At 41.3% G+C, this 26,335-nt stretch overlaps 1 protein-coding gene across 5 annotated transcripts in view; it reads left to right on the forward strand.

The window, feature by feature from the left end:
• Positions 1 to 2,651: 2,651 nt before the first annotated feature.
• The window catches only part of ACACA (acetyl-CoA carboxylase alpha), a 262,916-nt gene continuing 239,232 nt past the window's right edge, over positions 2,652 to 26,335 (forward strand). For 4 of the 5 annotated variants that reach the window (XM_044001690.1, XM_044001692.1, XM_044001691.1 and 1 more), the window contains exons 1-2: positions 2,652 to 2,825; positions 22,281 to 22,327. The gene's annotated coding sequence lies outside the window, so the exon portion shown is untranslated. Of the gene's footprint in view, positions 2,826 to 9,270; positions 9,336 to 22,280; positions 22,328 to 26,335 lie in introns of those variants that run through there. The other variant, XM_044001696.1, reaches the window with a different exon arrangement.

Below are 26,335 nucleotides of genomic sequence, written 5' to 3' on the forward strand. Positions count from 1 at the left end.
TCCTGTGGGAGGAAAAAATAGAGCAGAGTGAACATCCCAGGGATGTGCTGGAGAGAGCTGGGGAGAGAGGGTTGTTCAATTTTCAGTGTAAGCATTTCCACCTCTGAAATCAGTAAACTCAGAAATTCAGGGCTTGATCTATTGCTTTGTTGATCCTTCAGACTTAAGAAGGTGGTGGAGAAAATGTGTCATGTGTTTTCATAAAGCCAGTTGTTAAACATTTTGCTAGCACATCCCTGACTAGATAGATCACAGAGTGGAAAGTAAAGTATTAAAAGACAGGAAATGTAGGAGCTAATACTTATGTAGTACTTTGAAACTTGCAAAGTATGTTTATATACACGTTCTCATTTACACTTCAGCATAACTCTTTAAAAAGGGAAGGGAAGAGGAAACAAGCATTTATAAAGTGCCTACTCCGTGCCAGGCACTGTGCTAAGCGTTTTACAAATATTATCTCATTTGACCCCCAAAGTTTAAATTGACTGTGAGGTAGTTGCTTTTATTATCTTCATTTAACAGTTGAAGAAACTGAGGCTGAGGGAGATTAAGTAGCTTGCCCAGGATCACAGAATCAGGAACTTTTTGAGGCCAGATTTCAGCTAAGGTCTTCCAGACTCCAGGCCCAGCACTCTACTGTCTGTATCAGCCTTTGAGGTAGGAACTATTTGTATGTATTCTCTTAATTTCACAGATGAGGAAACCAACTCTCAGAGAAGCCACACTGTTAGAGTGTAGGAGCTGGGATTCCAGTCCAGACCTTCTGGCCTCTGCCTCTTGCCCTCTATCCACAAAGCTGTTTTTTTCTGAGGCAGCTTGGTGGCACGGGGCTGTCATGAGGATCATAGGCAATGATCATTGTAAAGTGCCTGGCATGGAGTAGGTGCTTGACAAATGTCTCTTTTCTCTTTTCTATCAAAGACAATAGAGAATTTGATGGGGTAGCAGGATGTATGTTGTGCTTGAGTTAAGAAGAACAAGACCTGCCTCTACCATTTACTAGTTGTTTTTTTTTGGTGAGGCAATTGGGGTTAAGTGACTTGCCCAGGGTCACACAGCTAGTAAGTGTCAAGTGTCTGAGGCTGGATTTGAACTCAGGTGCTCCTGAATCCAGGGCCAGTGCTTTATCCACTGCGCCACCTAGCTGCCCCCATTTACTATTCATATAATCAAGGGCAAGTAATTTCATCTCTCTGAGCCTCAGTTTTCTCTATATAAAATGGAGTTTTCTCATATAAAACCTACCTGACAAAGTTGTTGAGAGAAAAGATCTATGTAAAATACAAAATTATTATAGGGAAACATTAGAGAAGTGTAAAGAGGGATGAAAATAAGAGAAAAAAACCCCTCAATTTAGCAGGTGTCCTAATTGGGCAGTGTGGGCATGAGTAGGGAGGTAGATGAATTGGTAGTCTCAGAGAATCTCAGGGTGAGAAGAGGCTTTGGAGAAGCTACCTAGGTACCCTTCTGTCTTTATAGTGATGGGCAGCTGTGAACTAGGATTCAAAGAGATGGTCAACTGCTTAAAACAATTTTTTTTTCCAATTTCTTTACCCCTCTCACCTTTCCATTCCTTTTTTCTCACTTGAGGAAAAAAACAGAAAAGAGAAGCAAAACTCTTATAACAAATGTGCACAACAAAGCAAAACAAATTCCCTCAGCGGCCTTATCCAAAAATGTATGTCTCATTCTGCATGTCCATTGCCTCTGCCAGGGAGTGTGTGGCCTTCTTCATTGGGGCTCCTCTGGAATCAAGGTTGGTCATGAATCAGTCAACTGCTCGGTGTGTGTACCAGATTGGTGTTGTAGACTGGTGGCTGATCATCTAATATTTTAAGGAGTTTGTTTTGCCAAGAGGAGAGGTCAACAAGTCAAGTCAGTAAGAAAAAGAGTGCATCATTTGTATGAAGCACTGTGCTATAAGTTCTAGGAAATACAAAGAAAGGCAAAAGCAAGGAGCTCGCAACTCAGTGGGGAGCCAGCTTGTAAACAATTATGCACCAAAAAAAGATGTATACAGGGTAACTGAAAGTTCATATCAGAGGAAAGGCATCAGCATCAAGGGGGATTGGGAAAGGTTTCTTACAGAAGCTGAGATTGGAAGGAAGCCAAGAAGCAAGGACAGGGAATGATCAAAATGTGTTGAAGAGGAGAAGAAGAAAAGAGTTAATTTTGAAGAATTTATAAGGGAAAAAACCTAGAATTTATTATAGGATTGCAGATCTCAAACTCGAAAGGACCTTCTAGCAGCTATTTGGATTCCTTCATTTTACATTTTGGTAAACTGAGGTCCACCAAAAGGTCACACAGATGGCAAAGATAGACTGTGAACCAAGATCCTCTGACACTAGAGCCAGCACACTTCCTATTATACCATGGCTGTTAACTTGAAATGCAAGGAGGAAAGGGAGGTATTTAGGGATTGGAAATTAAGGAAGGAGGGGGGAGGTGAGAGGCCCATGTGAAAGCCTTGTGGTTATATTCCAGGAGGAGTACTCTCCATTGTGCAACTCTACCTTTGGTCATTTTGGCTGGCATTTCAGAGTGGCCTCACTGGGGACACTTTCTGACCTTATGGCGTGAGGTCCTTACCACTCGGAGTCTGGGATAACCATTAGCTGTTGACAAAGGGATCAAACAAAACCTTTGGGTCTCCTCTTCCTCTCAGCTGGTCTTTTCTTCCTCTTAGCTGACAACTCCAGGCACAGCTCTCTGCAAGGCATAGACCTGCTTGCCAGCCCTTGTCTGCCTGGGAAGCATCTAAGCCTATCTGCTGGAGGCTTTGCCTCCTAGAGGCTGACTTTCGGTGTGGAGCAGACAACCAGGTACATGGCCTCTCTTTTAATTTATCCTTAGGTATTAACCAAGGGTTCACTATAGACCCAGTGCTGGACTAAACTTTTTAGGGAAATACAGAAGTACAAAATATATTCTATTATCCAGTAAAGTACAACTAGAACTAACGAAAGAAATAATCAGAGAAAAAGTAGGGTCCAGACTGTACAGCACTGAATTCAGAGGAAGGAGGGACATGAGTGTGTTGTAGAATCTCACAAGCTGCTTGGAGGAAGCAGGACTTTCATATTCCACTAGAATCTAAGCTCCTTGAAGGTAGGGAGCTTTTCATTTTTCGTCTTTGCATCCTCAGTGCCCAGAGCCATATATTGGGCACTTTGTTGAATGAATAAATGACTTCGGTTGGGCTTTGAAAGATAAGTAGTGGAATTTTTTCCCCCTTAAGATGTTTTATTTATTTCATGAAATATTTCCCAATTGAGTAGTAGAGTTTGAATAAGCAGATGGGAGAAGGGAAGGCTTTTCTGGTGGTGTGGTTGCGATGGTGATAGTAACAATATCAAAATAACCAGAATTTATGTAGCTCTTTTCTTACCACTGGATAGGGCAGTATAGATATCATTACCCCCATTTTGTAGTTCAGGAAATTTAGGCTCAGAGAAGATAAAGCTCAGGAGGTTAGGAAGTATGGCAGCTAGGATTCAAACCCAGGTCTCACCTAATAAATTCTTGCTCATTCCCCTTACACCAGAGCTGCCTCCAACAGCACAGACTGAGTAAAAACATGAGCCTAAGGATGAATGTGGTATTTTGTTGTTGTGCAACATGATCAAGTCGATCTGACTCTTTGTAACTCCATTTGGGGTTTCCTTGACAAAGATACTGGAGTGGTTTGTCATTTCCTTCTCCAGCTCATTTTACAGATAAAGAAACTAAGGCAAACAGGGTTAAATGACTTGCCCAGGGACACACAGCTAGGAAGTGTCTGAGCCCAGATTTGAAATCAGGAAGATGAGTCTTCCTGACTCCATGCCTGGTGCTCTGTCCATTATGCCACCTAGCTTCCCTATGCTTTATTCATAGAAGATCTAAGGGGATCTAAGAAGATATCCACATTTGGGTTTAACTAAACCATTTGAAGGGAGAAGAGAGACTAGGTAACTAACTACTCATGTGAAAAGTATCTGGGGATCTGGGTAGCTTGCAAGTTTAATATGACTCAAGAGTGTGACATGATAGCCAGAAACACTAGTCTGTGTTCAGAGAGGTGGTTGTTGTTGGTGGTTGTTTGTCCTTCATTCTGGAAGAGGACCATGACATTGGGGTGATGTTGTGGCTTGCAATGAATTGGATTTAAGTGAGGGAGGGCTGTGCAAAGTTACCAGGCTCACTCTCTCCTCTAGAGCCATCTGGGTCCAGTGGCAAGATATATGTCAGGATGGCTGTAGATGGTAATTGGGGTGACTTGCCCAGGGTCACACAGCTAGTAAGTCTCTGAGGTGACATTTGAAGTCAGGTCCTCTTGACTCCAAGGTCAGTGTTCTATCCACTGCGCCACTTAGCTGCCCAAGAGAGGTATAGTGTCTTATAGTGTCTGGGAGAAGGAAGATGATACTCCCACCATGTTCTGACTTGGTTAGGCCACATCTGGGGTTCTGTATCCAGTTCTGGGAGCTGCATTTGAAAGACATTGACAAGCTGAAGCCTTTCCAGAAAAGGGTGAGCTTCATGGGGAGACTGGAGACCATTCTAGCTAGGGATGTATTGATGGAACTAGGGTGTTTAATTTGGAGAAAAATGCCCATGAGGGAGGAGGAATGAGACACATGAAATGTGTCTTGGAGTTATTGAAAACCTCCTATATGAAACATTAGAATTGTTCTTCTTGGCCCCAGGGGGCAAAACTAGAAGTGATGGGTGGAAATTGCAGATTTGATGTCAGGAAAAACTTCCTAATGATGAAAGCTTTCCTCAAGTTAGAACAGGCTTCCTGGGGGAAGCAGCAGACTGTGGTGTTCAAGTAGAGGCTGTAGGACCACTTGTTGGTGATGCTTAGGATGAGATGGCCTTTGAGGTCTCTTTCCAGCTCTGAGACGATGACTAGCCTTCCCCTTTCACTTGTTTATCTTGAATAGTAGGTTCTCTCCACCCTTCTCCTCCCCCAACTCCTATAGGCCTAATAATGCCTGCTGTGGCAATAACTCCTAGAGTATTGGGCAGGGCAGCCTGAGGGGGCGGGCAGGCTGTGGCATGCCCCAAACAATATTACACAGATAAAGGAAAGAACAGATAAAAAATTGCAGCTTGGATGTTCAAATCCCAGGGAGCCTTATAGGCAGTCTGTTTCTTATTATGATAATGACATGGTTAAACCTCAACTTTTTGGCAAAGTCAATAGTCTATCATCATTTGCACAGAGCTACACTGAAATTCCAGTTGACAACGGATGTTAGTTTTCTGGGATAAACAGGCCAATGGGCCTGTTCTGCTTCCAAGACCATTGGGGTAAAAAATAGCAAATCCAGTGGAACACATACCTTGTATATGAAGAGAACCTGGGAAGATATGCATAAACTGATGCAGAGAGAAACGAGCAGAACTGGGAGAAGAGTTTGTACAGTAAGGACAACACTGGAAAGACAAATACCTTGAAATGCATAAGAAAATCTAATCAATAAAATGATCAACTATGACTCCAAAAGAATATGATAAAGCATGTTATCCATCTCTTGAACATGTGATTATCTCAAGGTTCAGAATGAGATGTACTTTCAGATATGGCCAATGTATAGAATTTATTTAATTTGACTGTGGATTTGCTAGAAGGATTTTGTTTTTCCAGTTTGTGTGTGTATGTGTGTATAGGGTGTTTCTTGGGGAGGATGGTGACCAGCAATAGCATTGTCAAAAAAAAAAAGAAAGAAAGAAAAAGAGGAAAAGGGGGTCACTGAAGCTTTTCTTTTTCTTTTTTTTTTTTTGTGAGGTGGTGAGGGTTAAGTGACTTGCCGAGGGTCACAGCTAGGAAGTGTCAAGTGTCTGAGGCCGGATTTGAACTGAGGTCCTCCTGAATCCAGGGCCGGTGCTTTATCCACTGCGCCACCTAGCTGCCCCCCATTTCCTAGCTGCCCCCCATTTCTGCTTCAGTGGGGGACAGCTAGGTAGCACAGTGGATAAAGCACCAGCCCTGGATTCAGGAGGGCCTGAGTTCAAATCCGGCCTCAGACACTTGACACTTCCTAGCTGTGTGACCCTTGGCAAGTCATTTAACCCTCATTGCCCTGCCCCTCCCCCTTAAAAGAAAATTACAGAAATGAACAAGAGAATTTAGAAGGAAACAGATGAGGACAGCTATGAAAGCAATATTGAATTTATTATATATGTAAGAGAAAAAGCAAGCTGTAGGTAACAGAGAATCACAATTTTACCTACAATCTTCATGAACTGCTCTATTTTGTATATAGAAATGCACATTTTATCTGGTGTTTAAGTTCAGAATCAAAAACAAATTTTTTTTTTTGTGTGTGAGGCAGTTGGGGTTAAGTGACTTGCCCTGGGTCACACAGCTAGTAAGTGTCAAATGTCTGAGGCCAGATTTGAACTCAGGTCCTCCTGACTCCAGGGCTGGTGCTCTATCCACTGCACCACCTAGCTGCCCCCTAAAAACAATTTTTTAAAAGGCATACCTTGTGGAGGTGTTAGGAAATGGGAACTGGAACATGGGGGAAGGGGTTCATAGGGAATATCTTACAGAAGAGGTCTATGCTATAAGGACTTCCACAAACTTCTGTTTCTGATCAAAATCACTTCATTCATCCTACCTTTGGAAAATACTTTGGAGGAGAGAAAACACTTCTCACTGGACATTTCCAATTTGTATGGCAGGTAAACCTCAAACTGGAGTATCTTTGATAAGTTCTAACTTTAAAAAAGAAAAGTTATTTATTCCCCTTAGTCGAAGAGAGTCAAAGAAGGCAGTCATGGGGAAGAGTAGGGGAGCCTGTGTTATGTGGTCTGTATCCTTCTCCATTCTCAACCTTTCCAGCCCATTCTTTAAAATTTAGTAGAGGAGTTACTGGATCAGGCACCTACCTAGTGATATTGCTTTTCAGTGCTTGAGAGATGAATGATGCCTGCCATGGGTTAATAAATCTACCCCTAACCCACTGTACCCTAGCCTAAGGCTGCCAAGGGTGAGGGCTTCCTCTGAGTCGGTGCTGGAAATGCCCATGTTCCCAGTGTATATGGCTCTGATCTCTCTGTACTAGCCAGGCTTGCTTTCTCTCCTTTCAATTCTCCTTTTCCTCTCTTATTCTCTTGTGTAAATATCAGGAGAGCAAAGATGGCATTTTGAAGCTGATTAAAATATAATAGGATCACAGAGTCAGAGACAAGGAGCCACCTCAGAGGTCATCCTGTCCACCCTCTTTATAGATAAGGTCAGTTTCTCAATACCTCGAAGGTAGCAAGTTGTCCCAGTTTTACTCTGAGCAATATGCCTCGCTCTGATTTACTTTCTTTCCCTGCCTTGTAAGAGCCTCGGCCAGACATCCTGTGACTTTGGAGTTCCTTCCATCCTTTACCTTCTGCTTTCAATATGTAATATCCTCAGCATCTCCTTGGAAGGTCATTTTTGCGATTCTTTTTTTTTTTTTTTTAGTGAGGCAATTGGGGTTAAGTGACTTGCCCAGGGTCACACAGCTAGTAAGTGTTAAGTGTTTGAGGCCTGATTTGAACTCAGGTACTCCTGACTCCAGGGCCGGTGCTCTATCCACTGCGCCACCTAGCTGCCCCCCATTTTTGTGATTCTTGACCTGACTTGTAGCTTTGGTAAGATATACCCACAGTGTTGGAGTACCCTCCTGCCTTCATCTTCTGCTTTCAGTATGTAAAATCCCAAATATCTCCTTGAGTCATGATCATGACTCTTGGCCTCATCTTAATAGGATGAGAACCTCAGGGTACTCAAACTTTGTCCCTAGTCACTCCCTTCTTTATAACTTCTATTAACATAGGATTTAAAAAAAACAAATCCAAATCCAGTAGAATGTAACCCCTGTGAAGGTAGGGATTGTTTTTATTTTGGGGTCCTCAGTCTTGTACACAATAGCTGCTTAAAGCTTCTTGAATTGAATTACACAGCGGCTAGCATACATCGATTTGATCTTAGTAATAAAAAGTAGGCCTCTCCAGTACTGTCATCACCCCTTGAAAGAGCAAGAAAAAACTGAGGACCCTCTGCCAGGCAACATCAGAAGTAGAATTTGCTACTGGGTTTCTGACTCTAAGTCCAGCATTCTCTCTATCCCTTATTTCGGCAGCCTTCCAGTTGCATTTTACTAGCATTGAGGAAGGGGCCTTTGGCTGAGAGGGGTCTGAATGCAAAGCTCTGAGGACCTTTTCTGTCTAGAAGTTGAAGTCCACCCAAACCCCATTCTGGCATTGTACAGAAGGACCCACCAGTGAAGTTAGGAAGACTTCCCTTTGAGTCCTGAGTCTATTAAAAAGTCTAACCTCTCTGAGCTTTAGATTTTTTCCCTCTAGAATGTGATTTATTACTGAAAGAAATGGCAAAGCACTACAGTATCTTTGAGAGAAAATCCCATGGACAGTATTGGCATGCTAAGATCCATTGGGTCAGGAAGAGTCTGAAATGACCGAGCAACGACGTGATTTGTCATTAGCCTTGTGATCATGGGAAATCACCACTCTCAGGCTCAGTTTTCCCATTCCTGAGATGGGGATAATACTAGTGAGCATTGGTATGTTCCCTAGAGGGTCGCAGGGAGATTGAGACAGGAATGTAAAGCACTTTACAAACTAAACCTTAAAGCTAGCTCCCAACTTCACCTTAGAGAGGTGCACATGGGGGCCAGGGTTTCCCAACGTCCCCAGTCCACGAGGGGTGGGGTGGGTTCCCATGCAGCCAGGGACACGGTTATGGATGATCTGGTCCCCCACAGGTGAAAGGGGAATGGGGGGTGGAAATCGGCGCCGGGGGAGGGGGATGCAGCCGAACACTAGACACTCCTCTCTCCCTCCTCCCTCCCACGACACTCCGACGACCGCGAGTGGCAGAGCAGCCCTCGGACCATAGGCATCGCCTCACGTCGGCCCCGCCCAGGGACGCGTTCTCATTGGCTGCGGTGTCTCCCTCGGGGGCACAGGCAGCCAATGGGAGAGGCCATCCCTACCCTCCCACCTCTCCCGCCTTCTCCCGCCAGGGGGGTCGGAGGTGAATGGCCTCGAGTAACCCCGGGATTTAAGTCACCCCCACCCCGGGGATCGCCGCCAGTCCGGCCAAGCTGGGGGCTGGAGCGGAGGGGGCGGGTCGTGGGCGGGGCCTAACACAGGGGGGGCGGGGTCCGAAGGCTCCGCCTCGACGCGGCCTCGCGGCGACTCTAGAGAGCCTGTCAGCCATAGCCCGACCGGCCGGCGTCTCCTTCTGCCCAGCGCAGCTGCCTCGGCCCGCACGGGGCTCCCGGGGCCGCTGCTGCCGCTGCCGCCGCCGCCGCCGCCGCCGCCGTCACCGCCACCCTGAGGTGAGGAGAGGGGGAAGCCGGGGCCCTGAGCTCCGAGCAGGGGGCGGGGGACGGAGGGCGGGGACCGGGCCAGGAGCCGAAAGAGGAGGCCCCCCCCCCCCCGCCCCAACCCGAGACGCTGGCACCGGAGCGAGCCTCCCCCTCCACCGCCCGCCCATGTGACCGCGAGCGCGTTCCCCCCCCCCGGGGGTCGCGTACCCTGGAACTGGGGTGCTCCGGGCCCCCAGCCGTTCTGCTGTCGTATTGGTGCCCTTCCCACATCTCCTCTACCCTCCTTCCCTTCCCCCAAAGTGAGGTTCTTTCCCGGACACCGGCATCCATCCCTTGTCCCCCCGGAGGACCGGATCCACGTCGGGGGTCAAGAGGGCGGGGGAGGTCGGGTTGGGGCGCGCGCCGATGGAGGGCCAGGTCCAGTGGTTTGAAAAGGGACCTTCCCTTGCCCACCGTTGTGCTGGGCGGGTGGGTGGGAACACATGTGGAGGCACTTGCGACCGACCGTAGGGTGACTGGGTTTAGTTCTGTTTGGTTTAGCCACCCCACGAGGGATGTAGTAGTAGTCGTGCTCGCGCGCGCGCACACGTGTGTGTGCGCGTGTGTGCGTGTATGTGAACGTACACGTGTGTGCTGTTCTCCCCTCCTCTTCTCCCGCCCCTTCCCCCCTCCCCATTTCCTGCTGCCCAAGGTGAGCAGAGCTTTTAGCGAGAGCGGGTCCAAGGTTGGGGAAGGGGAGGTTGTGGTGGAGGATGGGAAAGGACGAGCTGCCGAAGCTGGGGCCGGGTATGGTCTCATATTGGGGGAATGAGAGCGGTTCGGAAAGTATTCTTTCAGATTAGGGTCCCCAGTTAGGCCTCGTAGTTCCAGACCCGGAGTAGATTTTAAACTTAAAATGCATTGATTTGAAGGAATGATCTTAATGAAATCCAGCAACACGTAGGGCTAAATAAATGCCACTACTATATTTCTACTTAAACTGCGTTTCAGTAATCCCTTGAGGTGGGAAATAATCCGACTTTAACTCTGAGAAATTGGCCCTGATCACACAAACTCCATATATTTCATTCATTTTTTTTCCCCTCAGACTGGGAACCGCACTTTCTATGGACACACTATTTCCTCTTCCTGTAGGGGGTGGGAAAACTGCCTTCTTTCATGGGATTCTTAGGGTGGCTGTATGTTAAGAACCTTTTCTGTGCTGTTCAGTTGACTGTTGCTTTTCAAAAAGGCAATGGATATAACCAAGCTGGATACGACTGTTTGCTGTCATCCAGTAATCTGTCCTTGACTTGCCACCTAGCTGTTATTTTCATCATGCAGGTTTAAAATACATCAAACATAGCATGTAGCAGTTTTTAAAGTGAAAGAACAGAAAATGGAAGAGGGATTACTTAATGAGTTTAGTTTTCAGTCCGTGATTTAGGTCAAATTGGGGGTAATGTTAGTTGATTGTGACATTGTGAGAGGCAGCTCCAGAGAAAACCTATGCACCTGGTATTGCCTTCACCACCATGGAAGGCAATTCACTCTGTAGTTCACTTTGGTATTTAGCTCCTTTTCAGCTCAGTGACTGGGAAATTTTTTTTTTACTGGTTCTACACTCAGAGACAGGTTTAACTGGTCTGGGACTTTTATGTGTTTTGGATGGACATCATTAATACACCAGATTGGGGGAAAGAATTAATATTTAAAAATGTCTTTATGTTTTCATTGCATTTTGGGGGGGAAGATTCCTTTTCCAAGAATTTCCTTAGAAAAGCTAATTATTTAACTCTGTGTGTGTGTGTGTGTGGGGGGGGGTGGTGGTATGGTGGAGGAACCAAAGAATTCCAAAATGAGTGCAGGCAGGTCAGAAAGATGATGATATTTCCAGTTGATGAGTTTATGGAGGTGGTGGAGAAACCAAATAAGATATTTCTTTCCTCAGTAGCTAGGTGGCACAGTGGATTGAGCACTGGCCACCAGTTGGGAGGACCTGAGTTCAAATGTCACCTTAGACGCTTGCTAGCTGTGTAACCCTGGGCAAGTCACTTAACCCCAATTGCCTCAAACATCTGGGGCCATCTCCAGTCTTCCTGCTGTATATCTTGCCACTTGACCCAGATGGCTCGGGAGGAGAAAGTGAGGCTGGTGACTTAGCACAGGCCTCCCTCACTTAAAATCCAATTCACTGCAAGCCATGACATATGTCATGGTCCTCTTCAAGAACAAAGGACAAACAACAACAACGGTAATCCTGCCTGACCCATACTTAGATAGCATTTGCAGTTATAAATAATTTTTTGCATATCTCATTTGAACCGTATAACAGTCACATTAGGTAGGTGGTACACTTGTTATACCTGTTTTAAGTGTGTAATTTTGTAATTTTTTTCTCCATTGGTAGAATATAAGCTTGAGGAAGGCAAGGATTGATCCATTTCTGTATTTATATCCAGACCTCCTAGCACGCTGGCTGGCACATGGTAGTTAATAAGTGTTTGTGGATTGATGAGGAAACTGAGACCTAGGGTAATTTTCTTGAGGCTGCTCATGGTGAGTGTGTAGTAAATAGCAGAATTGGGTCTTGAACACATATTTTAGGTAGTCTTCAAGTTTGTTGCACTTTCCATTATGTCATACTTACTAGATAATAACGATAATGATAATTATCATTTATATAGAACTTTAAAATTTTCAAAATGCTTTGAATCTATTCTCATTTTATCCACATGCTCTCCATTTTACTGATGGGGAAAATGAGGCATTTAGAAATTAAAAGACTTGCCTGGGGTCACATAGCTGTTGTCTGATGTTAAATAGGAACTCAGGTCTTCCTGACTCTAGGGCCCCACTTTATTCAGTGTCACTTAGCAGGGTCTAATTCATTATAACGAGATCTAGTGTAGTATCTTGTTTGTACATCATTGTTTGTATATTGTCTCCTCTATTAGATTGTGAGCTCCTTGATAGCAAGGACTGTTTTTTTCCCTTTCTTGGTATCCCTAGGCTGGATACAATGCCTTGTACATAGTAGGTGCTTAATAAGTTACTCAATGAGTACTTAATAAGTGACTTAATAAGTGGCTCTCTCTTGCAAGGATTTCTGTTGCTTATATGATAAAATACAAACTCCTCAGCCTGGCTTTTGTGGCCCTTCATAATGTGACTTCAGCCTATTTTTCTAAGCTTATTTCATGTTATTCCTTTTCACACACTACATCCTAGTCTAACTGGACTATTAACTTTTCTCCAAACTCAGTATACCATCTCTCCTGTCTGTGCCTTCCTCTAAGCAGGCTCCATGCTTGGAATGTACTGCCTCATCATCTCAGACCCAGGAGTCACCTTCCTTTTGCGTTCAGGTCAGATGCTATCTTTTTCAGTGAAATCTTCCCACATATCCCCAGTTTTTAGAGCAGTGCTTCCTTCCTTGACAAATTGCCTTCTATCCTCCCTCTCTCAATCAAATGTAGGCTCCTTGAAGACAGGGACTGTTTCTTCATACCTCTAGTCCTTGGTACAGTGCTGTTTATATGTGTACTAGATGTTTAATAAGTATTTATTGAATTGAATATGAAATCTTTAAGGAAGGTTATTTTGGCAACTGAGAAGGAAGAATTGGGGGCAGGTGGACCAGCAAAAGGCAGATGCAGGGAAAATCAATTCAGAGGCTAGGTATGAAGAAATCTAAGGAACAGTATATCCTTTACACAGTATTCTTCTTTTTTTTTTTTAGTGAGGCAATTGGGGTTAAGTGACTTGCCCAGGGTCACATAGCTAGTAAGTATTAAGTGTCTGAGGTCGGATTTGAACTCAGGTACTCCTGAATCCAGGGCTGGTGCTCCATCCACTGCACCATCTAGCTGCTCCTACACAGTATTCTTAACCAATTTTGGACAATTGAAAACTCTTGATAGACATATTTCAAAATAGAAAAGTTTAATTTGCTGCACTAGCCTTTGATTTTTGTTTTTGGGTTTTTTTTGAGGGGCAATGGGGTTAAGTGACTTGCCCAGGGTCACACAGCTAGTAAGTGTCAAGTGTCAAGAAGTCTCCAAGGCTGGATTTGAACTCAGGTACTCCTGAATGCTGGGCCACTGCGCCATCTAGTTGCCCCTGCACTAGCCTTTAAATGAAAGGGATTTTAATTTGAGGCCTTCAAGATCACTCACTGCAAATCATTAAAGAATGCTTAGGCCGTAGAGAGGGTATTAACAAAACCCTTTTAAAAATATTGATCATTAAGCTGACAAAAATGGAAAGCAAAGCAAATCTATTTCCTGTTTTAGTGGCTCAGAATTTGTTTATGAGAAATTTTCTTGAAAAAGCTAGAACATGGGTTTAGTTCAGGTACTTTTATCAGAAGGCAGCTGAAGTGAATTGCTTCCCCTTATATAGAACTGCTTAGAAAATACAGTGCTGCTTGAGTTTAGGGAGCAAAGCTTAAATAGGTTTGTTAAACCTGTTTTATTTCTTTAAAAAGTTCTCCACTTGGGTTTTATTCTGACTCTTTAGCACATGTTTTGTTTTTGTTTGTTTGTTTGTTTGTTTTGTTTTGGTGAGGCAATTGGGGTTAAGTGACTTGCCTAGGGTCACACAGCTAGTAAGTTTGTCTGAGGTCTGATTTGAACTCAGGTCCTCCTGACTCCAGGGCTGGTGCTCTATCCATTGCGCCACCTAGCTGCCACTTAGCACATGCATTAATTGTGATTAGTCTCACCTCAATTGATCTCAAGTTTTGGGACCCCTTGCAAAAAATGTAAGGGCCTCAATAAAAAAAGAAAGATAAGCTACATGTTTTTATTTCATTAAAACGTCATATGTTATCATTGATATAAGTATAAGAAAAAGTGTAATTTCCAGAAACTTTGTCATTAATATTCATTCTTTGAACAATAGGGTACAATTAGAATCACAGGCCCTCTTTCTCCTAACTCAGATTGAAAAAGAACAAGTCTCATGTTTCTCCCACGTGGCAGCCCCTTAAATACCTAGAGACAACTATTTTGAGAATCAGTGAGAGCACGTGATCTACCTGGGTTCAAATCCTGTCTCTGATAGTTGCTTACCTAAGCTATCTCAGGCAAATTGCTTAACATTCCTAAGACCTTAGTGTCTTTACCTTCGAGATGAAGGGGTTGTATTAGGTCCCTTCCAGCTCAGCATCTATGAGCTTGTGTATTTGGAAAGATGTTATACTAGAGGGCCCCTTGTGTAGTGGATTTGGCATCAGGGGACCTAGGTTCAAATCTTGACAAGGTTCCCAGTGAGACCTTGGGCAGATCAATTCAACTTCAGCAGATGATAAGGATAACAATAACCAAGATTTATATGGTGCTTTACTGTTTGCAAAGCTCTCTACAAATACTATTTCATTTTATTCTCACAACTACCCTGTGAAACTATTTCACATTTTATGTTTACATACATTTTACAGATGAGGAAATTGGCAGAGAAAGGTTAAGTGACATTTCTAGCAATCCGTAACTAAATGTCAGGATGCATGTGAACTGAGGTTGTCTTAACTCCAGGTCTGGTGCTCTATCCACTGTGCCACCTACCTGGATCACAGTGGTCATTGCTCTACAGTGTTAGTATCTGTGGTTGATAATTGGCTTGATTATCTTTACCACCTTTTTTGATATTAGACCAGCTGGAAATACATTCAGAGCTTCACTGGACTCAGAGAAGAACTAGATTTTGCTATTGTCTTTTTTGGAAGAGATTTGGAAATTATAGAACTGATTAAGTGTGACCTTGTAGTGGGTAGAATAAGGAATTGGGGGTTTCGGCTAGGAATCAAGGTGTTTAACCGAAGCATATAAGAGGAGACTTCCAGAAGGCCTCCTTTGTTGCATATGGTGTGGACAGGACCCTGAGTGACCCTGGAAGCTCTGTGAAACATAAGCCCTGGAGCTTCTGTCATGTTGAGAAGGCCTATAGTCCTAGCAATAAATGGTATCTTCTTCGGAAGACCAGTAGAGCTGAATAGAATAAGTAAGCAGAGGCTGATCACCTGTTAAATTGGCTGGCCCCTTGGGGATAAATAAATTCTTTTGTCATGTGAATCTATGAAACAAAGGAGAATTTAAAATGTTCCCAATTCTCTGTGGCTCCCTTCTGCTTCTGCAGTGATAGGGCCAGAGACTGTTAAGAATCACGTTTGGAGCCCTTCTATAAACAAACACTACAGTAGCTGCAGGTTATAGTACATTGAGAGCTGACCTACGGGCCAATTCAAGTTCTCACTCTGATACGTGCTAGATTTGTTACCTTGGGCAAGTCATAAAACCTCTCAGTGTTCTAGGCACCTCCCTGAGACTTAAGGTATAGAGAACAAGCTGACCTGCTTTAGTAAAAGGGATTCTTTCATCCTAGAGTTTTTTCTATTAGTGAAATCACAAACCTAGTTCCTATCCCTCTAAATACTGACTTAACTGTTGATACTCTGAATATGAGATCATTGTCTGGTAACCAAGTGGATTCCTCTTGGAATGACTGAATCATTAATCTCTTTTTGTGTGTATACATGTATAATTTTCTTCTTACAACATCTTTACTTCTCCTTCTACTAGAGACTAATGCCTTATAACAAGAATTTAAAAAGAGAAAAAGAAAAGTTTAGAGCCAATGCAAACAAATCTGACCTTAAATAAAGCATTTTATATCCATCCTCCCTTTTTTCTTCAAAGAAGAGTGGGAGATGCCTTTACATATCTCTTTTTGGGGGCCAAGCTTGGTCATCATTTCATATCTTTCAGTTTTTATTATTTACTTATTGTTTCCATCTACATTGTGATCAGTATGTATATTCTTTTTCTGGTTCTCTTTACTTCACTTTGTGTCAGCTCCTGTAAATCATTCCATGCTTTTCTCTTCTTTATTGAATCATATTGATCTTGACTATAGTTATTCTTGTTACAAATGAAACCTAAAAAAAAAAAAGAAAGAAAAGAAATGAAACCTAAAGACAAAAAAAATATATCTAAGTTGAAGAATGGACACCAGTTCTCCTTGAAGAAACAAAATAAAGGAATTGAGTTAATTTTTTTTGGTACATTTATAAGCAGTGAGTATAATGATGAGAAAATTGGTTATTGCATATTATTTAAGGATATGCAAAAAAAGTCACTACCAATTAATCAACTAGCATTTGTTTAAGTGACAAGTATGTGCTGGTGCTGAGTTTACAAAGACAAAAAAGGGAAACAGCATACCTTCTGGGACCTTTTATTCTATTGGGGAAATGTGCATATATACATAAGAATATAAAGAATACATACATACACACACACACACGCACACACATATATAAAATAAATACAAAATACAGGATGGGAAGGGAGGACATTAGTAGTTGGTAGAGGGGATCTGGAAAGATTGGGTGTAGAAGATGGTGATTGATTGCATCTTAAAAGGAGAGAAATTCTTTGAGGTAGAAGTGAGGAGGGAGAATGTTTCAGGCATGAAACACTGATGCATATGCAAAGGCAAAGAGCTAGATGATGGAGTTCTACATATGAGAGAAGGCCAATTTGCATCATAGAGTATGGAAAGTTGAATTATATGTAGTAAGGCTGGAAAGAGAGGTTGGGGCCAGCTTGTGGAGGACTTTAGAAGCTAAAGTGCAGAATTCTTATTATTTTATCTTAGAGGCAATAGGGAGCCACTGGAGTTTATGAAGTAGGGTTTGACATGCACAGATTCAGTTAAGGAAAAATACTTTGACAGCTGGAATGGGGAGAGACTTGAGACAGTGATACCAATTAGGAGGCCATTTCAATAATCCAGTCAAGAGGTAAAGAGAGCCTCAGCTAAGGTGGTGATTGTGTGACTAAAGAGAAGGGATCAGATGCAAGAGATGTTGTGGAGGTAGAAACAGAAAGGTTTGGCACTTGATTGGCTATGTGGAGTGAGAGAGTGAGGGATTGAGGATAATGTCAATTATGAACTTGGGAGAATGAAAGGATAGTAGTGTGTTTTGACAGAAATAGCGAAATTTGATAGAGGGATAAATTTTGGGTTAAGGTTAATGAGTAGTTTTATATATGATGAGCTTAAGATATCTTTGGACATTCAATTTGAAATATCTAGTAGGCAATTGGTGATGTGATGATACTGCAGTTTGGGGTTAGAGCTTGGGGCTGGATAGATCTCTGAGTCATCTGCTTAGAGATGATAATTAAATCCATTTCAGTGGTTGAACCGATATGGTGTCCCAGAGCGAATGTTGAGGGAGAAAAGAAAAGGGCCTAGGACAGAGGCAGGGAGCACGAAATGTATGTTGAGTCAGCAAAGGAAATTGAGAAGGAGCAGTCAGGCAGGTGGGCTTAGATCTAGGAGAGAGTAACGTTAGGAAAAGCCAGAGAGGAAAGAACAGCTAAGAGGAGAGAGAGGGTGGTCAACATTGTCGAATGCAGCAGAGAGGTCAAGAACAATGAAGACTGAGAAAAGACTATCAGATTTGGCAATCATAAAAGATCACGGTTAATTTTGGATAGGACCGTTTTAGTTGAGAGATGAGTGGGGAAGCCAAATTGCAAAGGATTGAGAAGTGAATGAGATAACAAAGTAAAGTGAGGAGAAATATAAGAGAATAGCTTGAGGGGATGGTAGAGATTAGTGAAGGGTTTTTTTGTTGTTGTTTTTTTAAGGATGGGGGAGACTTGTTCATGTTCGAAGGCAGTAGAGAAGGAGAGATTAAAAATTAGAGCTAGAGAGTTGGGGGGGTAGTTCTGCTAAAGAAGATGATAGGGGATGGAATCAAGGACATATTTTGAGGGGTTAGGTTTTGCAAGGAAAGATACCACTTCATTATCGGAAATTGGAGGAAAAGAGAGTGGAAAATGATGTCAGGATTTTCAGATGGGAGAAGAGGAAGCTACAGAGAGTAGGGAGAAGAGAGATGTAGGACACTTTTTTTTTTTTTTGGTGAGGCAGTTGGGGTTAAGTGACTTGCCCAGGGTCACACAGCTAGTAAGTGTTGTGTCTGAGGTTGGATTTGAACTCAGGTCCTCCTGAATCCAGGGCCGGCGTTCTATCCACTGCGCCACCTAGCTGCCCTGATGTAGGACACTCTTAAGGAGAGAAGAGAAAGTCTGGAATAGCTTCTATGAGGAGTGAGAGTATCCATTAAGGAGTAATAAAAGGATTGTCTTTCTTTACTGAGGAGTCAGATGAAATAATATACGTTTGTATACCCATTATGTATACCCATGACACTAAGGTAGCACTTCCTCTAGTTCTGTTCAGCCACAGTGAGTAGGAGTGGAGAAGATGAATAGTGGGAGTCATGCAGCCCTGGGGTTTGGCAGTGGATTAATGGTGATAGAATAAAGGAGAAAGGAATTTGAGAATAGGTAACAGTGTGGAATTGGTTTGATAAGCTATAAAGTCAAGATTGGGAAGGGAAAAAAATGAAATGCAAGTAATATAATGACTTGAGAATGTACTGGAGTATAGAAGGATTGGAAGTCACAATGAAAATAATTGCCCCTAATGTGCCAGTATTTTTTGTAGATGGGGAGGTAGGGAAATTCCATGAAGAACTCCATTTGGCCCTCAGTTTGATAAATATGTACTTTTTTTTTGGCGGGGCAATGGGGGTTAAGTGACTTGCCCAGGGTCACACAGCTAGTAAGTGTCAAGTGTCTGAGGCTGGAATTGAACTCAGGTACTCCTGACTCCAGGGCCTGTGCTTTATCCACTGCGCCACCTAGCAGGCCCTAGATCTGTTATTCTAACAGTGAGTGATGGATTTGATGAGTGTATGGAAGCACAAATCATATTGGTGATTTTTTTCTTTTAATTTTATTATGAACCCAATCAACAAATACAAATGTTCAAATAAGAGCAAACAATTGCATGTAAAATTATAAACTTCCTTTATTTACATTTTATTTTTAAAATGTATTTTATCTTTAACAAAATAGTACAAAATTATCCTGTTTACTTTTAGACGTTTTTTTTAAACTTAATTTTATCTTTTGTGTGTTTTTGGCTTTTGTTTTTACTGTATAGTTGTAGTCAGTGTGTATCATTATTTTAGTTCTGCTTTCTTCATTCTAAATTACTTCATATAAGTCTGTATTTTTTCATATTTGTTATTCTGTTACATTTTCTTGATGTATTATGCCATTATATTCATATTCTACAGTTTTATTAGCAGTCCTTCATTCATTGGACATGCGGATTGTTTCTAGTTTTTTGTTGTTACGAAAAGGATTACTAGAAATATCTTTGTACTGTTTGACCTCCCCTCTTTGCCTCCCATTAATGAATAACATTCTTAGGATATCATCCTAGGAATGAGATCATTTGGTTAAAATAGAATTCTATAGGGGCAGCTAGGTGGCGCAGTGGATAAAGCACTGGCCCTGGAGTCAGAAGTACCTGAGTTCAAATCTGGCCTCAGACACTTAATCCTTACTAGCTGTGTGACCCTGGGCAAGTCACTTAACCCCAATTACCTCATTAAAAAAATATATATATATATACATATATATATATATGTATGTATATATAAAATTCTATAGTGTATTTCAAGGAGTTTGCCATAATTCACAACTTCAGCAGTGTAATAAGTGCTTTTAATTTGAAGACCTGAATGAACGACTGAAGCTTTTTTAAAGTACTTATTAGTCCATAGCACTGTGGGATACAACTAGAAAAGTAGGACAATCCCTTCCCTCAAGGAGCTGATACTCTGATGGAGATGGAAGATATTAGTTACAAGTCAGATGGAAAAGTCTCTTGGTCCTTAGGGTGAAGTGGCAAAACAGACATTCATGCCTCTTCTTTAATGTCATTTCCACTGAGAAAAACATATCAGTTTCTGATAAGGCACCCTTGACAGTGCCAAGGACTTTCTTTTCTGGGTCTTCAGTAGCTGTGGTCATAGTACCTGCTGGAGCAGTTGCCAGGCTACATCTCAGCAGGGTTTGGTTACTTCCCAGGATGATAGCTGAGGGTGCTGGGCTGAAGGCATTACTAATTCCCAAGGTACTTGGCCCCAGCGTCTGGGGGCATATGCATTGGTGTCTGAGGGGAAGTCAAGGGGTGGTGGTGGTGAAGTTTGACTTGCTTGGCCACTTTTTCCTCCTGTGTGTTCCTCAGGGCTCCTTTCAGCTTTAGCTGGGCTGCCTTGCCTGTCCTATGGGTGGCACATGGTGAATAAAACAGTAGTTGGACAACTGAACATTTATGCTTGAAGTTGATAGACTTGACCAGAGAGATGCTATTTTGAATTACTTCCTTGCTTAAGAATCTTTTTTTTAAACATAAAAGTATTATTTTCCAGTTACCTGTAAAGATAGTTTTCAACATTTGTTTTCATAAGATTTTTAATTCCAAATTTTTCTCCCTCCCTCCCTTCCCTCCCCTCTCCCCAAGACAGAAAACAATCTGATAGGGATTTACAATCACATTAAACATATTTCTGCATTAGTCATCTTGTGAAAGAAGAATCAGAACACAAGGGAAAAACCTCAAAAAAGGAAAAAAAAAAAACAGCCCCAAAGTAGAAACAGTATAGTTCAATCTGCATCCAGAATTCACTGTTCTTTTTTTCTGGGTGTGGAGAATATTTTCTATCATGAGTTCTTTGGAACTGTCTTGGATCATTGCACTCCTGAGAAGAGCCAACTCTATCACAGTTGATCATCACACAGTGTTGCTGTTATTGTGTACAGTGTTGTCATGGTTCTGCTTACTTCACTCAGCATCAGTCCACTTAAGTCTTTCCAGGTTTTTCTGAAATCTGCCTGTTCATCATTTCTTACAGCACGATAGTATTCCATTACATTCATATACCACAACTTGTTCAGCCATTCCCCAGTTGATGGACATTCCCTCGATTTCCAGTTCTTTGCCACCACAAAGAGAGCTGCTATAAATACTTTTGTACATGTGGGTCCTTTTCTCTTTTCTATGATCTCTTTGGGATACAGACCTAGCAGTGGTATTACTGGGTCAAAGGGTATGCACAGTCCCATAGTCCTTTGGGTATAGTTCCAAATTGTTCTTCAGAATGGTTTTATCAGTTCACAACTCCACCAACAATACATTAGTGTTCTAATTTTTCCACAGTTCTCCAACATTTATTATTTTCTTTTTTTGTCATATTAGCCAATCTGCTAGGTGTGAGGTGGTACCTCAGTGTTGTTTTAATTTGCATTTCTCTAATCAATAGTGATTTAGAGCATTTTTTCATATGGCAATAGATCCTTGCTTAAGAATCTTTAGTGCCTCCCTAGGATAAAATACATATTCTTCAGCTTAATTTTTTTTAATTACTTTTTTTTGGGGGGGAGGGCAGGGCAATGAGGGTTAAGTGACTTGCCTAGGGTTACACAGCTAGTAAGTTTCAAGTGTCTGAGGCCAGGTTTGAACTCAGGTCCTCCTGAATCCAGGACTGGTGCTTTATCCACTGTACCACCTAGCTGCTCCCTTAGCTTTACATTTAAGCTCTTACAATCTGCTGCCTCTACAGATTAATCTCCCATGATTCCTTTTTACTCACTCTGCATCCAAGCTCCAGTCCTTGCCATCCCATCTCTCCCTTCACTGTGCCTTTCCCTGGCTGTCCCTCAGGTCTTACTTCCTCATCATTGTGTCTTTTAAGGCTCCACACCTGTGTGACATGTGGGAAGCCCATTCCTTATCAGTTATTTGGGCTCATTCCTTTTTTTAATGATCCTTCATTTATCTGTCTGGGTACATGTTCTATCCCCCAGTAGAATGTCAGATCCAGGAGAGTAGGGGCTGTTTTTCTTTTTGTCTCTGGATCCTGTATGCCTGGCAGAGTGACTTACAGAAGTGTTTAATCAATGCCTGGGGAGTGGAATGGACGGGACTGATTAATTTTGTACTCTCCTGAGTAAAAAAACCAGAAGACTGGAAACAAACTTCATCAGGATTGGTTTAAATATTTTAACTTTCTCCTCTCTCTCTCTCTCTCTTTTTTAATAGTTCTTTCTGGAGGTGGATATCTTCGTACATTGTAAGAATTGTAAGAGGTAAGTATCATAATGGTCTACAATGTTTGAAATGCCATAAAGTTCATTTGCTAAAATATTAAATTGCAAGGCTGGTTTAAAAAAATTATCCTACTATTTGGAGATGGAAAAACTGGTGTTAGGGTATTTCATGAGCAAGCTTATGGCAGACTCAGGATGTAGAGAAATTCATTCTTTCCCTACGCTTCCCTGATGAATCTCTAGATCGGAATGCCATTCTCTGAATAGATCATTAGAATCAGGCAAGACAGGATGGGGCATGGAATCGCTTTTGAATTACATGGATATCTGCTCTGTGGCCCTCCTTTGCCTTTTTTCCCTCCTTAGTGATAACTTTGACTCATTTCCAAGTTTACTCATCTTTAAAATGAGGTTGAACTGTATGTGCTCTCAAGTCTCTTCCAGATCTTTTCTCCTGTGACTATTCCCCTCGAGAATTGACTGTCTGACTTACCTGCTGTGGGACAAGTATATCTTGACTAACTTGGGGATAGTTGAACTTAGATTTTTCAGAATTAAAAAAAGACGGACTGTTTTAATTAGGCAATTACTTAGCACACATGCACTTACAGAACAACAAGGGCTAACCAACTGAAATTTCTGCCCAAGTGACCAAACTCTGGGGCATGTTTTGGTCTTCCTGACTTTGTGTAAGTACAGTCTGTTTCATGAAACTGCTAAAAGCAAAGCTGGGAACTACCATCAATGATAAAATCATACATCTCACAGTTGGGATTTCTGCCTATTGAATACCTGCCACAGTTCAAGAATAGTTTGTTCTGTTAAATGAAAACATTGGTATCAGTGTTTTAATTGTTCAGCAGCTAGCACTAAGTCTACAACTCTTCATTTAAGTATGAATTAAGAGTTGATTTGGGACAGCTAAGTGGAACAGTATATAAAGCACCAGCCTTGGATTCAGGAGGACCTGAGTTCAAATGTGGCTTCAGACACTTGACACTTACTAGATGTGTGGTCCTGGGCATGCCCCTCATGCCCCCACCCCCCAAAAAAGAGTTGGTTAAACTCTTTTGGATGATTTTAGGACTTCTGCTCCAAATCCATGTTTTTGAATAGCTAAGTCTTATCAAATTTTTTTATATGGCAAGAGATTAATTATTACAATTAGTTTGCATTTGTAGCAAGAATGACAAGTTAGTTCACCATTAGGAAAACTATAAACATTATTTCAAATTATTACAATGAATAATTTAAAAGATGGATTTAAAAAAAGATGCAGAGAAAGCCGTGCCCAAATCCAACAGTCATTTACATTAATCCTGAAAGATCTTAGGAGTAAATGAAATGTTATTTAATATGGCAGATACTTATATCTATCTTAAACCAAGAGCTAGAATTATCTATAATTTCTTAAAAACCCACTAGTTGCATTTTCAGTAAGATAGAGGAGGATGATCATTATTTAATGGAGTTTTTTATATTCTCACCTGATCAATCAGGCAAGAAAATTAAATAGAAGGAATATGCATAATCAGAGCGCAAACAAATTCACTGCCATTTCTAGATGGTGTGAGTTTAATTATAAAAATATAATTATTCAATGAAAAATTAAGTGATGAAATTAATAACCAGCAAATTAACAAGATAAGGAAAAAATCACTAATCTTTTTATATATTACCAACAAAACCCAGCAGAAAGAGATAAGGAAAATATTTTAATCTAAATAAAGCAAAATTCATAAAATATTAATCAGTTTTTTTAAAAAAGACCACTCACATAGATTTCTTTTTTCCTTTAAACATTAAAAAGTTTTTATGTTCAGTTCTAAATTCACTTTCTCCCTCTACCCCCTCCCCAGCCCATTGAGAAGTCAAGAAATACATTGCTTATTATACATAGGAAGTCATGTAAAACATTTCCACATTAGCCATTACATGTATTTCTGATCCACTTGGTTCTCATGTGGATTTCCCATCATTTGGTCCACTTTTGGAAAAGTTGTTAGCTGTTGCGATCAAGTCATTCCCAGCCTTTGGTCCACCTAATGAAGACAGGTTGCCAAATTGTTCTGCTCTCCCACCAGGGGAACACTGGCAATATAGGCTCCAAAGACCCTCTGGTCCAAGGTCAGAATTTCTTATTATCTTCTTTACATCTGTTTACTGTATGCATCTTGGCTAATTTAGAACATGCCAACCTACATATTAAGGAGTTTCCTTTCCTGGGAATTCCCTGCACCAGTGTACCATCTTATTGAATATGAAAGTGTAACCATGTATCTCAGGTGGAAAATTCTGTGTTTTAATTCTGACATTGCTCAATAAGCTAGATTGTCATCCTGAATATTTTACCTATCATCTGTGTAGCTCTTGTAAAGAAGCAGCTATCCTTTTCCTCCTTTCTGTTGGGTATAGAATTTTATTGGGTCTTCTCATGTGGGTGATTGTTTTCATGCTACATTATTCTGGGCTTCCTAAATGTGGGAATTGTTTAGATTCCCCTTGTTTACTTTACCCATTGGTTTTATTCTGGGTGATTCTCTCTAGCTGTTTTTTTTCTCTTTTTTTTTTTGGGAGGAAGCAAAATAAAGCCCTCAAACCTACTGGCTTTCCTTTTAAAGGCCTAGAAAAAAAATATATAAAATAAAAGTTTCACTTATATAGAGGGCCTGTTATACCACTGGAGAACTGTCTAAGGAACATAATGCCTATTTCTATATCTGTTGTATGACTTTTCGTGTTTCATTATAGTTTTTTTGTTTGTTTTTTGTTTTTGCATGGGGCAATGAGGGTTAAGTGACTTGCCCAGGGTCACACAGCTAGTAAGTGTCAGTTGTCTGAGGCTGGATTTGAACCCAGGTACTCCTGAATCCAGGGCCGGTGCTTTATCTACTGCACCACCTAGCTGCCCCCTCATTATAGTTTTAAAAGTAAAAAATATTCTTAATCTCTATTTTCTCTTTTAGGAGATGTTTATATGTTTATTTCAGTTCCTAATAAATTATTGCAGTCATTCCTATATCATCTAGTTTTTATGAAAACTGCTTTGCAGGGGGCAGCTAGGTGGCACAGTGGATAGAGCACTGGCCCTAGAGTCAGGAGTACCTGAGTTCAAATCTGGCCTCAGACACTTGATACTTACTAGCTGTGTGACCCTGGGCAAATCACTTAACCCCAATTGCCTCACTAAAAAGAAAAAAAAAGAAAAAAAAGAAAACTGCTTTGCTCCTTTAAAAGAATCAGTATTCATTTACAGGTTTAAAAAATCTTGGTAAAATAATAGTGCTTAAGCAATTTTTATATATGTATTATAAAGGGAGAAGAAATAACTTTGTTCTTTAGGTCAGTAATCCCTAATTTTGGTGCTCTATTGTTTGACTTAACAATACTCTTCCTTCTTCATACCCCAACCCCCAAATCCTTTATGGTGTTTAGTTATTTTTTGGAATAAAAATTATTATTTTTTACATTTAATTTTAATTTTTTTCAATTACATGTAAATGAAAATTTTTAACATTCTTTTTTAAAAATGTTGAGTTCCATATTCTCTCCTTCCTTCCTTCCCTCCCTCCCTTGTCTCACCTCTCCTTGAGAAGGCAAGCAATTTGATACAGATTATACATGTGCAGTCATGTAAAAGATTTCCATATTAACAATATTGCAAAAGAAAATGAAGACCAAAAAAACCCCTAAGAATAATAAAGAGAGTTGAAAAAGTATGCTTCAGTCTGCATTCAGATTCCATCAGTTCTTTCTCTGAAGGTGGATAGCATTTTTCATCATAAGTCCTTTGGAATTATCTTGGATCATTGTATTGCTGAAAATAGCAAAGTAATTCACAGTTGATTATTGTATAATATTGCTGTTACTGTGTATCCTGCTCTCTTGGCTCAGCTCATTTCACTTTGTATCAGTTCATGTAAGTCTTCATAAGCTTTTTGAAAGCTTCTTGCATAATAGTGGAATGCAAATAATCCTCATGAGATAGACATTTTGAGATGTCACAAAATAAATGTTGGGACATACTTAAATACAGCAAAATGACTG

The sequence above is a fragment of the Dromiciops gliroides genome, chromosome 4, assembly GCF_019393635.1.
Source record: "Dromiciops gliroides isolate mDroGli1 chromosome 4, mDroGli1.pri, whole genome shotgun sequence".
NCBI lineage: Eukaryota > Metazoa > Chordata > Mammalia > Microbiotheria > Microbiotheriidae > Dromiciops > Dromiciops gliroides.